The sequence below is a fragment of the Zonotrichia albicollis genome, chromosome 8, assembly GCF_047830755.1.
Source record: "Zonotrichia albicollis isolate bZonAlb1 chromosome 8, bZonAlb1.hap1, whole genome shotgun sequence".
NCBI classification, from domain to species: Eukaryota; Metazoa; Chordata; class Aves; order Passeriformes; family Passerellidae; genus Zonotrichia; species Zonotrichia albicollis.
This window is the reverse complement of record NC_133826.1, coordinates 27,326,428-27,339,488: the sequence shown is the minus strand read 5'-3', so window position 1 is coordinate 27,339,488 and position 13,061 is coordinate 27,326,428. Positions and strand designations below refer to the sequence as shown.

General features: G+C 42.3%; 1 protein-coding gene across 10 annotated transcripts in view; it reads right to left on the bottom strand.

Annotated features, from left to right (window-relative positions):
- RASAL2 (RAS protein activator like 2) overlaps positions 1 to 13,061 on the bottom strand; it is a 163,783-nt gene that overhangs the window by 92,717 nt on the left and 58,005 nt on the right. Inside the window, exon 1 of one of the 10 annotated variants that reach the window (XM_026795374.2) lies at positions 10,289 to 12,942. The exons of the other annotated variants lie outside the window; for them this stretch is intronic. The gene's annotated coding sequence lies outside the window, so the exon portion shown is untranslated. Of the gene's footprint in view, positions 1 to 10,288; positions 12,943 to 13,061 lie in introns of those variants that run through there. 10 annotated transcript variants of the gene reach the window in all.

Below are 13,061 nucleotides of genomic sequence, written 5' to 3'. Positions count from 1 at the left end.
ACTCCCTCTGCTATTTAGACAGACCCACTCTGCTTCCTTCTGGCATCTTCAAAATGTTTTCAGAAGAACCTGGAACCACCAGGTTATTATACATAAATTTGTTGATTTGACCTACTTAAAAGCAAAAGCACCAGAACACTCCTCATTAACATCTGAAAAGCCTTCCTGTATGTCAGTAAATCAACACTAATATTCAAAAGATGGGACTTTTTTCATCGTTACTGAGAATGGCACAAAACTTTATAGAGGAAGGAGACTGGATTTTATAAAGATGCAATGGGAATCCTGAGCCATATTTACATTTATGCAAAGAGATATCTTGTGGCAAATAACCTGAATCCCACTTTTAATGCACTATGGCAATGACCTGTAGTACCTCTTTCATCAGCTCTACCCTTGAACCTTCAGTTAGAGGCTATGTGAGGTTGGTTTCCCTGTGTAATTTAACCCAGCTACTGCATCTGGTTTAGGGAGGGAAACTGCCTTGGGGAGAAAAATCCCCTTTGGTTCAGCATAAGGAGGTCACCACCAAGATGGTCAAAGCAGGACACTGAGCTGCAGGCTGGCATCAGGGCTCAGGCACCTCCTGACTCAGAGTGCTTTGCTCTCCTCATTACCACACAGCATCAGGATTGGCAAACCAAGCTTCATTTTGTTCCAAAATTTCAGAATACAGAGGGTGATTTCTTTCTTCTTGCTTACTCTGCATGATATTGCCTGGAGAAGCTGTGTGGAAGTTTCAAAAACCAGGGACAGGGCTTGGAGCAATCCAGTCTAGAGGAAGATGTCCTTGCCCACAGCACAGGGCTGGGACTGAAGGATCTTTAAGATCCCATCCAACCCCAACCACAGTGGGATTCTGTGCTGTGGGAAGCCAGCTGTGAAAGAAAGAGGCAACAAGGAAGAAGTGACAGTGCCAGGCAGAGAACTGCCAGTGTGAGCTAACCCTCTGCCAGGGGAAGGACGTTTCCTGCAGGCCAGCCTGTTTGGACATTCGTGCCATGCTGAGCTCCAGGCTCCTGAGGTACCACCTGGACAGGTGGAGCAGGCTCCCCACGCTTTGGCAAACCCCAAGCAGCATGATTAATGCATCCTTTGAGCATGGGCTGGCTAATTAAAAGGATCTGGAGGCAGGGTGCAGCATTGCAGGTATTCTTCAGCCGGGTTTTCCCTCTACTCAATGTTTCCTTCTCCTTCCAGTAGCTCAGGCTGTGATGAACAAAGGCCACATCCTCACCCAAATACTCACTGCCCTTGAGCCCTCACCTTCTCACTTTCTTCCTCCTTACTCCTGCTCTGTTCTTCAACACTTGTAAAATTTAAAGCTCATGAAGGCCAAACCTTTTGTTCTTCATTACACTGCTTTTTAGCTGATTTGTATTTTCAAGATGGATTTTTATACCTAAAAATTTATATTTTAAATTATATTTTAATTTATATTAACATCTAATGCCTAAGCACCAACATGCACTTGTCCCCAAACGTCCTCCCTTCTGAATGCTTTGCAAACTGACAGTACAGAGCTCCCAGGGCAAACACAAACCCCCTTCTATCTGAAAGGTACTCCTCTCCAAAATCCTAGAAGGCGAACACAAACTCAGCAAGGATAAATAATAACCAGTGGAGAGGAAATGTCTGTCCTACAGCAATGCTAAAGAGAAATTTATAGGTCACAACCTTGCAGAAACAGGCCTGGTAACATCTAATTAGCAGTCCTGCTGAGCAATTGCATCTCATAACAGTAAACCCAACCAGACTGGAGGAAAAGGAGAGGGGAATTTTTATAGAAACACAATAATTACAATATTTTGAAGAGATTTCCTTTATGTTGCTGTTTTGTGGGGATCCCCTTTCCAATAGGAATAATCAACCCACACAAGTGATTTAATGAATTATTACTGAATTACATTTCACTCCTATTGGGAAACAATTTAGAAGGACAGCACGGATTTTTATTAATTATTTTATTTTTAAATTGAAATGCTAAGAATTCCGTTTGCTGCCAGAAGATGGGTGGAGGAGCCAAGGAAAGTTCACATACCCAGGAGACTATTAACTAGCACCAACTTGGACAATGCATTTGAGAAGCATTTCCTTCCAGCTACTGTAGAGAGCTGTCCTTAACATGCCTTTACTTAAGCAGCCAACTTTCCACCACTGAGTACAATGAGATTTCAAAACACACAAGAAATCAGAGTATAAACAGACACAAACATCCCACTTAGTGACACAACAAAAGAAAATCCGGGGCAAAAAGCTTCAGCTTCTCTATTTTGTGTCCTTCATAAAACAGCTTGGCATTTTAGACAAACTGCTCCTCTTTTTTTAATTCCTTTTTTTTTTTTTTTTTTTTTTGTGAGACTATTAGCACAAAATACCTGGCTTAGCTGCCTAAGTAATGGTGCTCCTGAACAAAAAATTATTTCTGGGGGTTGAGGGCTAAATCTCACCCAATGTGGAATTGGAGGGATGGAGTTCCAGAGGAAACAAGCAGCTGACAAGGCAGGAATGAGGCAGTAGCAGCAGGGCCAGCAGGAAGGAGTGGTGAACTGGGCAGATCTGGTCCCTGCCAGCAGCACAAAGCAAGAATGTTGAAAATACGTATGAAGATCATGTCACAGAGAGCAGGAATGGCAAACAGATGAGGGGCAGCCCCAAAGAGTGAAAGACTAAGGAACAACTCCCTTTCTTCAAGAGTTCTAGTTTGCCAGACACAGATGGTGCTGCTTCCACATGGTTAGAGCTGGATGGTACCCTACCCCCCAACCCCTGATGGATGTCAAGCTTATTTTTGTAAATCTCTAATGATAAAAACCATCCATGGCATCTTGCTCATTTCCCACTCACTACTTTGCCAAAAACTTCCAGCTCTGCTTTCCTTGCCACATCTACAGACCAGTAGTATTTGTTCTGGTCTCAGTGACTAATGATGATTGTGCACATCCCTTGTCTTTGCAAAAGCCTTTTTTAACAACAGCACAAGAACTGAAAATGGTTCTTCAGTACCTGGGACCACTTTTGTTAGCCCTGAAGCAGTCAGACACAATGATGAAAAGAAAAAAAAAAATCTATTTTTTTCCCCCAAACTCTCATGTGATTAAAATCCATTAAAATGCAAACAGACATGAATTTTATTTTATCCATCAGTGACCACACTTCACTATCCCTGGGCTATGGCTGTCTCTTTGTGAATTCTCTGCACGTAAGAGCAGCCAAGCTCTAGGTTTAGGAGCAATCAATCTAGCAAAGCTCACTAAATATATATGTGTGTGTATGTTTTATAATGATTTCCATTTTTCACGTTGATTTACATTGATCATTGGAAAGTACATTCAGCTTCATGTTTGCTTAGCTCTGAATAAACAAAGCGAAGGCTGTTGGGTATCCAAAGACAAATGAGACATTACAGATGTAGACAAAACCTATCATCACCCTGAATGCATTTCTCTTTGAAATTATATAGCCATGCAGAAGTTATTCAGAGTGGAGATTGCTGTATGTGTTTTTAATTCAGGCTGGGCCTGTTGGGGGCAGGGAGGGAGAGTCTGATGAGTCTCTCTGCTGTCACTTTTCCTCTCCTGCATACCTGATCATTCAGAAATGTCTGATTCTAAGGATGTTTTTTCTTTCCCCTGTGTTCCCTAGTTTCCACTTCTCAGCATAAGTCTCCTTAGGTCCATATGTCTCACTGCATTTACAACACACCCACCTGGATTTTTACCATTAAAATTACAACGAGCACATCAGCATCCATTTGAACATGCAATTCCACATCAAGCACAACCATGCAAATCCAGCACAGTTAGTGCCCCAGCTGGCTTCACACTGCACAGGAGTATTTCTTTCTCATCTGCAGACCTTGTCCCCTTTTGCAGATAAACCCCCCCCGTTTCAGGGCTGTGCTGGAAATTATAGTTTCCACAGTAACAGTAGGAAGGTGTCACAAGTCTGGGTACATATGCTGCACAGCACAGCCAGGCTCCTGCATTTGGTGGCTGCTGGCTCTACAAGATGCTACATATGCACCCAATAAATTGCTTTGGTTCTGTGCAAACAGAAATTTTTCAGTTAGTACATTTGAGCCATTCATGTCTTTTGTCAAAGTAACTCAAAACTCCTGCTCAACACATATCATTCCCCCCAGAAAAAATAACAATGCATTTTACAATTATATTTAGGGCCTTCACTTCTCTTTATAGGCATATAGACAGAAAGCTCAAAAGAAACTCCACAATGAAGAAGGGAAAATAGATTTCCTGGAAAGAAGTCTTCCCCTTTTAGAGTATATCCAAGCAGGAGCTGAGGAACTGCCATTATAATGAGCTCCTTGGGCAAGTTTGGTGGAGCCTCCTCCCTCCTGCTGTGGGTCCAGCTGAAAATACCTTGTTAGCACAGCTAAAGCAGTGAACACAGCAGCCACAGCAGTGTCTGTGTGACGAGGGGGACAACAGCATCAGCAGACATAGCACCCCACAGCAGCCCCAGCTCCCCAGCCCTGGCCTGTGCTCAGCAGCACGTGGGTGTGTAGGAGGGCACCAGCCTGATTTTGGATGTTTCAGGATTTGTCTCTGCACTGCCAAGATGCAGAAAATTTTGCACCACCTTTTCCTGACATGTCTTGGTTTGCTCTTTCCTTAGTATTAATCACAGACCCAAGGTGACTGCCCCAGACATTTTCTTGAGATTATGCAGTAACAATAAAAGATAGACAAAAGACATAGAAAAGATATACAAACCTCTTGATGCCCAACCCCACAAAGGCAAAAGGGTCTCACCTGCCAGGGTATCAACACTCTCCTGGACTGAAAGGCTTTTACCAACACAGGTCAGCCCTAACACTGTTTTACCATAAAGAGCCAAATTATCACAACAGCTGCACATGCAAGTGGGGGTGGGAGTCACAGTTGGAAATAATGAAAACCAAAATCAGGACCGTTTGTCTCTGCCACAACAGATTGAAAACTTATCCCTTCTTTCCTCACTCCTTTTCAAAACTTCATCCTAATTTCTGTAAGAGTCAGTCTCAGTATCATTTAAGTACTATGTCAATAAAGGAACAGGCTATCATACAAGACATCAGTGGCTTGAACCACACATTTTATCAGCTACAGGAGGGCTGACAGGAAACCTACAAATAAACCACAGGCAGCCAGAATCCTCCCCTTGCTGAGCACCACGCGCTCAGCCAGCCCAGCCTGCACAAGCACACCACAGTACATCAGGCATGCAAGGATCCACTGCTTCACAAAGCTGGCAGAGGAAGTGGTGACTGAGAGAGGCTATTTATACAGGACACAGCCAAAATAGCCCATCAGTAATGTTAAAAAAAGCATGAGTGGGAGATAACTGAAGGCAACTGGGAGCTGTTTGGATCTGTGTGTTCACCTTCTTCCCTTCACAGGCAGTGTTCTCAGGGCCACTGCCTGGATCTGCGCTGCCAACAAAGCCTCTTCTTGTGCAGCCACAACTAATAGGAGAGAGAAGGGAGATGGAGACACCCTGCAAGAGTTTGGAGTTTGGTAGATTTTTTTGTAGTACTGTGTCAAAACCTGCCAAGCCTGCCTGCCAAAGCATCTGTGTCACTAAATGACTGCTAGAGGAAAACTGCTTTTAAGAGTATCTACATCAAAAGGGCTACTGGTTTTTCTATGAAAATGGGTTGTAAATTCATAGGTGGAAGTAGAAGAAATCTACAGCAACTCATCTTAGGATGAGTGAGGTGCAGCTAAAACTCTGAGCATATTATCACAGAAATATCTGATAGTCTCAGAAGATTTTACTTGGGATCGGTCAGAATAAGGGATACAGGAAAGCTCCCAGGAAAGAAACTTTTATAGTTTTTAAAGTTTTATTTATATAGTAAAACATGCAAAAGCAGCTGAATTCAGACATAAAAGGTCTGCTTACAACTTGTTGTTGGACTTGCCAGAGCACCTTCTTGCACGTTTTAGAAAGAGGGATTTGTCTTTGGCAAGGAAGGGCTAAAAGAATCAGAGATCATTGCACAATTAACAAATCTCAGGAAATAGAATTCAAACCTCAAAAAAACCACGTAATTCTGCTCCCCTATGTCTCAAACCTACAGACAGCATCAATAGCAATGTGTGGTGACAGCTGACACAAATAAATGCATTTGACTGCAGCAGTGGCTTTGCTCACTCCTGTTCTCACACATCACTGTCACTCATCTGGCTCTCTCAGCAGCAGCTTCCAGACAAGTGGTTTTTCATAGAACCATAGAACTCCAGAATGGTTTGGATTGAAAGGGATCTTAAAGATAATTTTGTTCCACCCCTGCCATGGACAGTGACACCTTTGACTGGACCAGGTTGCCCCAAGCCCTGATCTGGCCATGGATGCTCCCAGAGATGGGGCACCCACAGCCTCTCTGGGCACCCTGTGCCAGGGCCTCATCACCCTCACAGGGAAGAATCTCTTCTGAATATGGAAACCAAACCCACCCTCTTTCAGTTTAAAGACTTAACCTCATATCCTATCACTACATGTCCTTATTAAATTCCCATGTTTTGAGAAAGATCTTCTATACCAGAATGCACAGATTGAAATGACCAGCTTATTCCCCACAAGACGCAAAGACAGGGAATGCCTTCTCTCCAAAACATGAGCTTTTTTAAGAAGTTGCTTTGGTAATTTTTTTCTATCACCTTCTCTGTAGGAAACATTTTTTAACTTCATATGAACAAGCGGTCCCGTAAGTTGTAAAAAGCTCCCTCACCCACAGAAGAGCAGATGTCAAGCTTCAGCTCTCCTCAGAGAAAGAGGAAAGGAGAGACAGTTGGTTTTGATGCTAACATGTCAAGAGTTTCATGCATTAGCCTATTGTTTACATAAACAGCTTCCTTTAAACAAGTGATGTTTTACAGGATTATGAAGTATTTATTTCAGAAGAGTCTAAAGAGTCTCTTGAGTAACTACACAGAGAAAGTATCACAACAGAAAGCATAAGGCTAAATGATAACACAAGTTAATTAGTTAAAGCAGGCAATCAAGTAACTCTATAGCAAAGTAATGGCATAAATAAGTGCACAGAGATAATCTTGCACATGTTTACATCTAAAATGCCATTGCTTTGAGTCCTAAATCACATACTGTTAGCACTGCAAATCTGCACCATTCGTTATTTGGAAGAAAACCAAAGGCCTAAAACCCAAATACTTTGCTTTGGGTTTGTTATTTTAAGTAAAAAAGGGTCAATGTGCCTCGGAAGCTCTCGCTGTGTGAGCATGCAGGCAATTCTCATCTCGCGCCAAGCTCCATCACAGGCAGGGCAGCATCTGTGCAAATGCAAACCAGGGAGCTCTGCCTGGAGGAGTTCCCCTCTCACTGCAGGCCCCAAATGTGTGTGTGTCAGGAGGAGTTAAGGCTCCCATTTCCAGTGTCAAATAAGCTTAGCTGGAGCTGAACCACTGGGTACACTTCCCTTTTCAGTACCCTCTGGCAGCTGCGATTTAGGGCTGTCTTGAAGAAGAACACAGAATTTTGAGAAGAGTCTAACACAGTTTCTTTCACACTTCCCAAGCTTGGGCTTGCTGAGCCCTCAAGGGGATTGGCAAGGACCAGTCTGGGCCCCTCCTGGGCTGTGGGGAAGGCGCTGACATCCCTCAGACAGCCCTGGGCTGTGAGCATCTCCCGCTGCCCTCCAGGACATCCTTCCCTGTTGGGTCTCACAGCCCAAGCTTCTCTTTCTGGAGACTCCACAGCTGGAACACAGAGCTTTGTCAGAGACTCCAAACCCGCCTGCTCCAGACACAGCTTCTCCTTTGGAAAGCAAAGACTGTTTTTCCTCCTCCAGCCACCTCTTTTCGACCCTGTCTGGCCTGTTATCAAAGGAAAAGCTTCTCCCACCAAAACCCCAGAGCTTTACTTCACTGGGAGTCCTTTCTCCTAATCTCCACACTTCCACTCTTTGGCTGCCTCTGAGAAAGCTGCATCTCTTCAAAGGCTTCTCTCCCTGCTAAGAAAACACAGGAGACAAGAAGTCTCCAGGACACGATTACCCTCTCCTCAGATAATTCCCCTGCAATAATTTCTCATGATCAAGGTAATCACAGATAATGTTCCTGCATGCTCCAGCTGTCAGACTGCTCTGCACAAGCAGCACAAAGTACAACAGCCGAACAGTCCCACAGATACAGGCTACAAAAATGGCAAAAAGGAACATAACACCCTGCCAGTCACTTGCCGTGATTTCATGAGTCAGAAAAGAGCTCCTACAAATATAAATATCCTCATTCATCCCACTGCATGTGAATTTTTGGATTCTGACAAAGTGGTGTGGGGATTAAACACATGAAAATCACAGGTCAATGCTGAAATGAGTGCAACTACTTGCATGGAGACACTGTCCGTTAAATGGAATTAAAAACAGATCAGTATAATTTTATTGGCTTCAGATATTACAGTAATTATCTTGTGTTGGTTCATAAATATTCAGCTGTGCAGCATTAGCCTATAGCCCACATTAAATGTTACAATGGCTGGGATGAACCAGGCAGAAGGAAGTCGTGGGGAGGGATGTTTAAGTGATACTTAAAGCTGTCAAATGCCAGAAATATTCCCTGTGCATCCCCAGATCCCTGTAATTTCAAATATACCATGTTAACACAACATTTACTACCCCAAGACCACACTACAGTTTAAAAAAGACAGAGAAACCAGGCAGCAATGTGTTATTTTTGTATTTATAACTACACAATTATTTTCATAGTTACAACTACACAAAATTACAGTTTAATACAATGAGAGATTTTGTACTAGCAGCTATCTTGAATCTACTCTGATAATAAAAAGTGCAGGAGTTTGAACATTAAGACTACACCTTTCCACAACAACATCAGGGTTCACAGCACAAGGCATTTGCACAGCACTTAAAGGAACACTTGAATAAGCTCAATTGTGTAAAACTTCCCTAATAAAAACCCCACCAAAAATAAACTACTTAAGAGCAAGAGAGATTTGGGAGTGGAGGAACATGAGTCAGTAGAAGGGCTTCTAAAATGAGCAAGTGGTTTTAAAAACATGAATACAAAAAAGCTGCTCCAATGAGTAATAAATACTAAATTCCTACTCAGGAAGAAACAGCTTTGTATTTTGGGAATTGCTGAAAGAAACTAAACAGGGAACTGCCTTGGTTTTGAGTTATAAATGGGAAAACACAAATCTCTAGGTAAGTTTATATGGAAATATGTATGAAATGTAATTTAATAAACCTACAGTGTAAAGATCTTAAAGAAGGCATAGTTCAAATTACTTTAGTGAATTATAAAAAAAACCCCAAGCACTTCTGGAAAAGCAAGGATATAAAATATTCTCTTACTCAAGGCACAAAAAATCCTCTATAAAATGAATGAAAGCTTGAAATCAAAATTAAAAGACCAAAGAAACATATCTTTATCCAGGTGACAAAAGAGAAGGAAGGAATTCTGAAGAACTGTCCTTATAAAAACATTAAGAAGAGAGTGATTGTGAAAACCAAACACACAGTAAGTAAAAGAACCCAGTGTTTACCCTCACCCCCTCAAACCAAACCAGAGATACCCAGGGAAGATATAGGTAAGGCATTCTACTGGAGGATTATTTTGTCATCAGTCTACAATTAAACACACACCACCCTGAGATCCAGATAAGCAACAGTGAAATAAATGTTATCTGAGAACTCTCTCACAAACCCATTCTCAAGAGTGTGAAAGGGTCACTGGTATTACTCAGAAATAATAAGAACAGGTGCAGCTGCTCACCCACATCCCTGCACCCAAGGCTTTGTCTGCATAGCTCCTTCCTTATCTTCTTCTTTCTACCCATATCATGGTATGTCCTCAATCAACAAGTTTATCAGAATGACACTTCTCCTTCCTCAAGCTAACATATTTACTAGAAATTAATATGATATTAGATTTCTTAAGTAGTAAATTGCTGGATTAAGTCTTTTCCTGACCCAGAGATGGGGCAACAGAGGGATTTAAAAAAAAATATTATTTTATTTTCAGTCTCATGAGAAGGGTGAGATGTTATAATTCATGCTATTACCATCAGAAGCAAATGATTTCCTAATTACAATACAATAAAAGTGCTAAATAATAATAGTAAATAAATAGTAGTAATTAATAAATAATAATACATATTTTATATATATACTTATAGTTATAGATTACTTTATATATATATATATACATATCGTTATATAATATATATTATATATTCATATATATATACTTATAGTAATATTACTATAAATAGTAATAATAATAGTGAGTGTAAGGCCTTTTACCTTGAGGTTTTGCACACACCAGGGGAAATGCTGGCTCCAGGATGGTTAGGAATCAGCAGATATGCACCAAACTCACTTCATTCCCAGGCTGCTCCTGGGAGGGCCCACGCAGCACAGCAGGAGAGAGCTCTGCCATTCCTGCCGAGTGCCCACTCCATCTGTGCCCTCCTCCCCACAGCCCCCCTGCAGGGGATGCAGAAAGCCCGGCCCGCACTCTGGGGAGTCTCTGCATCCAGCCAAGGCTCTGCGCAGAGCCAAAGGACGCAGCTCTCCCGGGGTTCAGCATCCTTTCATCGCCTAAGAGGATGAGTGAGTCCATCCAGGAGGGATTTGCACAGCCAAGAACTGATGAAACAGTGTCTGAACATGCTTCCTAGACTGTGAGACCAACTGGAAAATATTTACCCAGATCTTGATTTTCTTTTCTTTTTAAATCCCACTTCCCTCTTCGAGCTGTCATAAAAACAACTGGTCCTCTTTTGGGAGTTAAGCATTTCCTGAAGAAGGGAACCATTCTGCCATTCTGGCACAGAGATGAAGCAAAACACAAGAGGCCAGGCAAGCATTAGAAGGAAGAGAAACTTTTAAAAAAGTTGATAATCTCCAAGTATTTCTGAGGGAAGTGGAAATACTTTTAATTGGGTGAGGCTGTGGAAGTAGAGGACTTGGCTTTGTGGGCAGAACGTGCACCCCTGGGTTCTCCTGGTCCAAGTCCAAAGTGTGCCTCTCCCACTGTGTATTTCACAACACAGAAAAAAAGGTCTCTTGGGTTTCAGTCACTGTGACAAGAATTTCTGTCCAAGCAGACATTTCCTGGGGCACTTTTGATCAAGATTTTCAGTGTAAGCTGTTTGCATACTTTGGAGAAACCCAATGTCTCACACCATCCTGTGGTTGGGTTGAGTGCCTGAGCACTTTACCACAGATCTCAGCTGCATGAGGATTACCAAGTTCTGCTTCTTGAGGAGAGGAAAACATCCCTTTTCTTGATTTTTCATTGAACAGTAAACAGGACTATAGGCATGGAAGGACACCCTCTGCCCAACCAAGCACCAAATCAGTCAGTGGACAATTCAGTGACCCCCACTGAATTAAACTGGTGTGGTTTTTGGAAAAACACAAGATTTGATCCCTTCTGAGCATCTAGATTGTGTGTGAAGAATATGACATTTCTCTCACCCCTTTTATCTTCAAGCCACCTCCCACAGACCTCAGCTGTAAACCCCAGGAGCTCACAAGTTCTACCACTGTTTCAGCAGGTCTCAGCCTGCAGCCTTGCACAGGGCAGGAGCCTCTGCCCAGCAGCTCCAGCTAATTATGGCACAGGCAGCACTTCTTTAAGGAAAAATAAAACCAGGAGAGCAATTAGTTGTCCTCTGACTGTATATCCCAAACAGCTGCACCTCTTAGAGGGTGAACTAGTTCTGTTAAACACAAGCTGTCATCCTCCTGAGGGATCAGAGAGAGAATGTTTGTGATGGCAAAGGGTGAAAAGAAACCCCATGGAGGTGTTTGTCCATCCCACCAGAAGCTCTGTTTTCCTGTGAAGTGGTCCAAGCAGGACCTGGCTGTTGCAAGTGATTTTATGGGTGACTTCATCAGACTTATTTCCCCAAACACCTTCTCAGCTACAATTTCCTCCCTCGAGAGAGAATTTGACTTTTAATCTAGAGACCCATTGTTTTTCTCTCAGTTCCTGAATTGTGACTCCCTTTGCAAAACCAGTTTTGGCAGGCTCAGCCAGAGGTTTGGCCCACCCAAGAAAGAGCCAAAAGGCTCTGTCACTGTCCCATAACTGACATGTAATATTTACCAAGTGGTGCCTTCTCACAAATAATCGTTTTCCTTTGTGTACTTTACGCTACTAAACAGCAAAGCATCCCAATAACACAGACTGGCAATAACTGTGAATTATCAGAGAACCATTTGGTATCAAAGAGCACCAGAACAGGGGAAAGAAGGGTGCTCAGCCCCTCATAACTGTGGCCTTTCCATCACATAGAACACCTTCCCAAAGGTCTCAACAACAGTGAGAGCCCGTAGTAGAAACCTTTGCTCCTAATCTGAATAAATACAGAGGAAAAAACCCAATTAACTCCTTAATTAGAAGACTTCAACAGAAAAGAAAAAGAAGAAAAGTAGTTCTGTAATTTTCTTTTAATCCCCCCATGTGTTGCACACAATTCATTAAGCATCATCAGGCCAAATTTCTATTGAAAAGGTCTTGGAGAAATGAACCAGTGACTGTAAATAAATAGGCTTGAACAGATATAGTCCTTCTTAGTTATTTCTTGGTTTGGGTAATTTGTTTTTGTTTTAAAGCAACATGACAGCTTCCAATGGCAAACACAAGCTTGTCAGGGACATTTCACTGGGACTGAAAGACTGAGCACCCCTGCAGACACAGTAAATGCTTCTTTCACTACTACTACTGAATTTTTTGGAATACTGATGACTTGTCCAGCAGCCTCAACCATATCCAGATATTATCAGGTTTTTAACATGATAATCTGGAGGACTCTGTAAAGTGCTGAGGTTTTGGGAAGAAGGAAAGTTTAAATTTGTAATAAAATCCAAAATAGAGTTTGTGGATTTTTTCCCAGGCATCATCAGTTACTGTGTTCAAGCTGGGTAGCCCACTAGAAAGTTTCAGAAAAGCCTGAGCAAAAAGGCAAGTTTACCCTCTTTTCCCCCACTTTTTTTCCCCACCCTGCCTTAAGAGTGTTATCAGCTGGGTAGATTTAAATGAAATCTCAGACTGGCATCTTGCTGA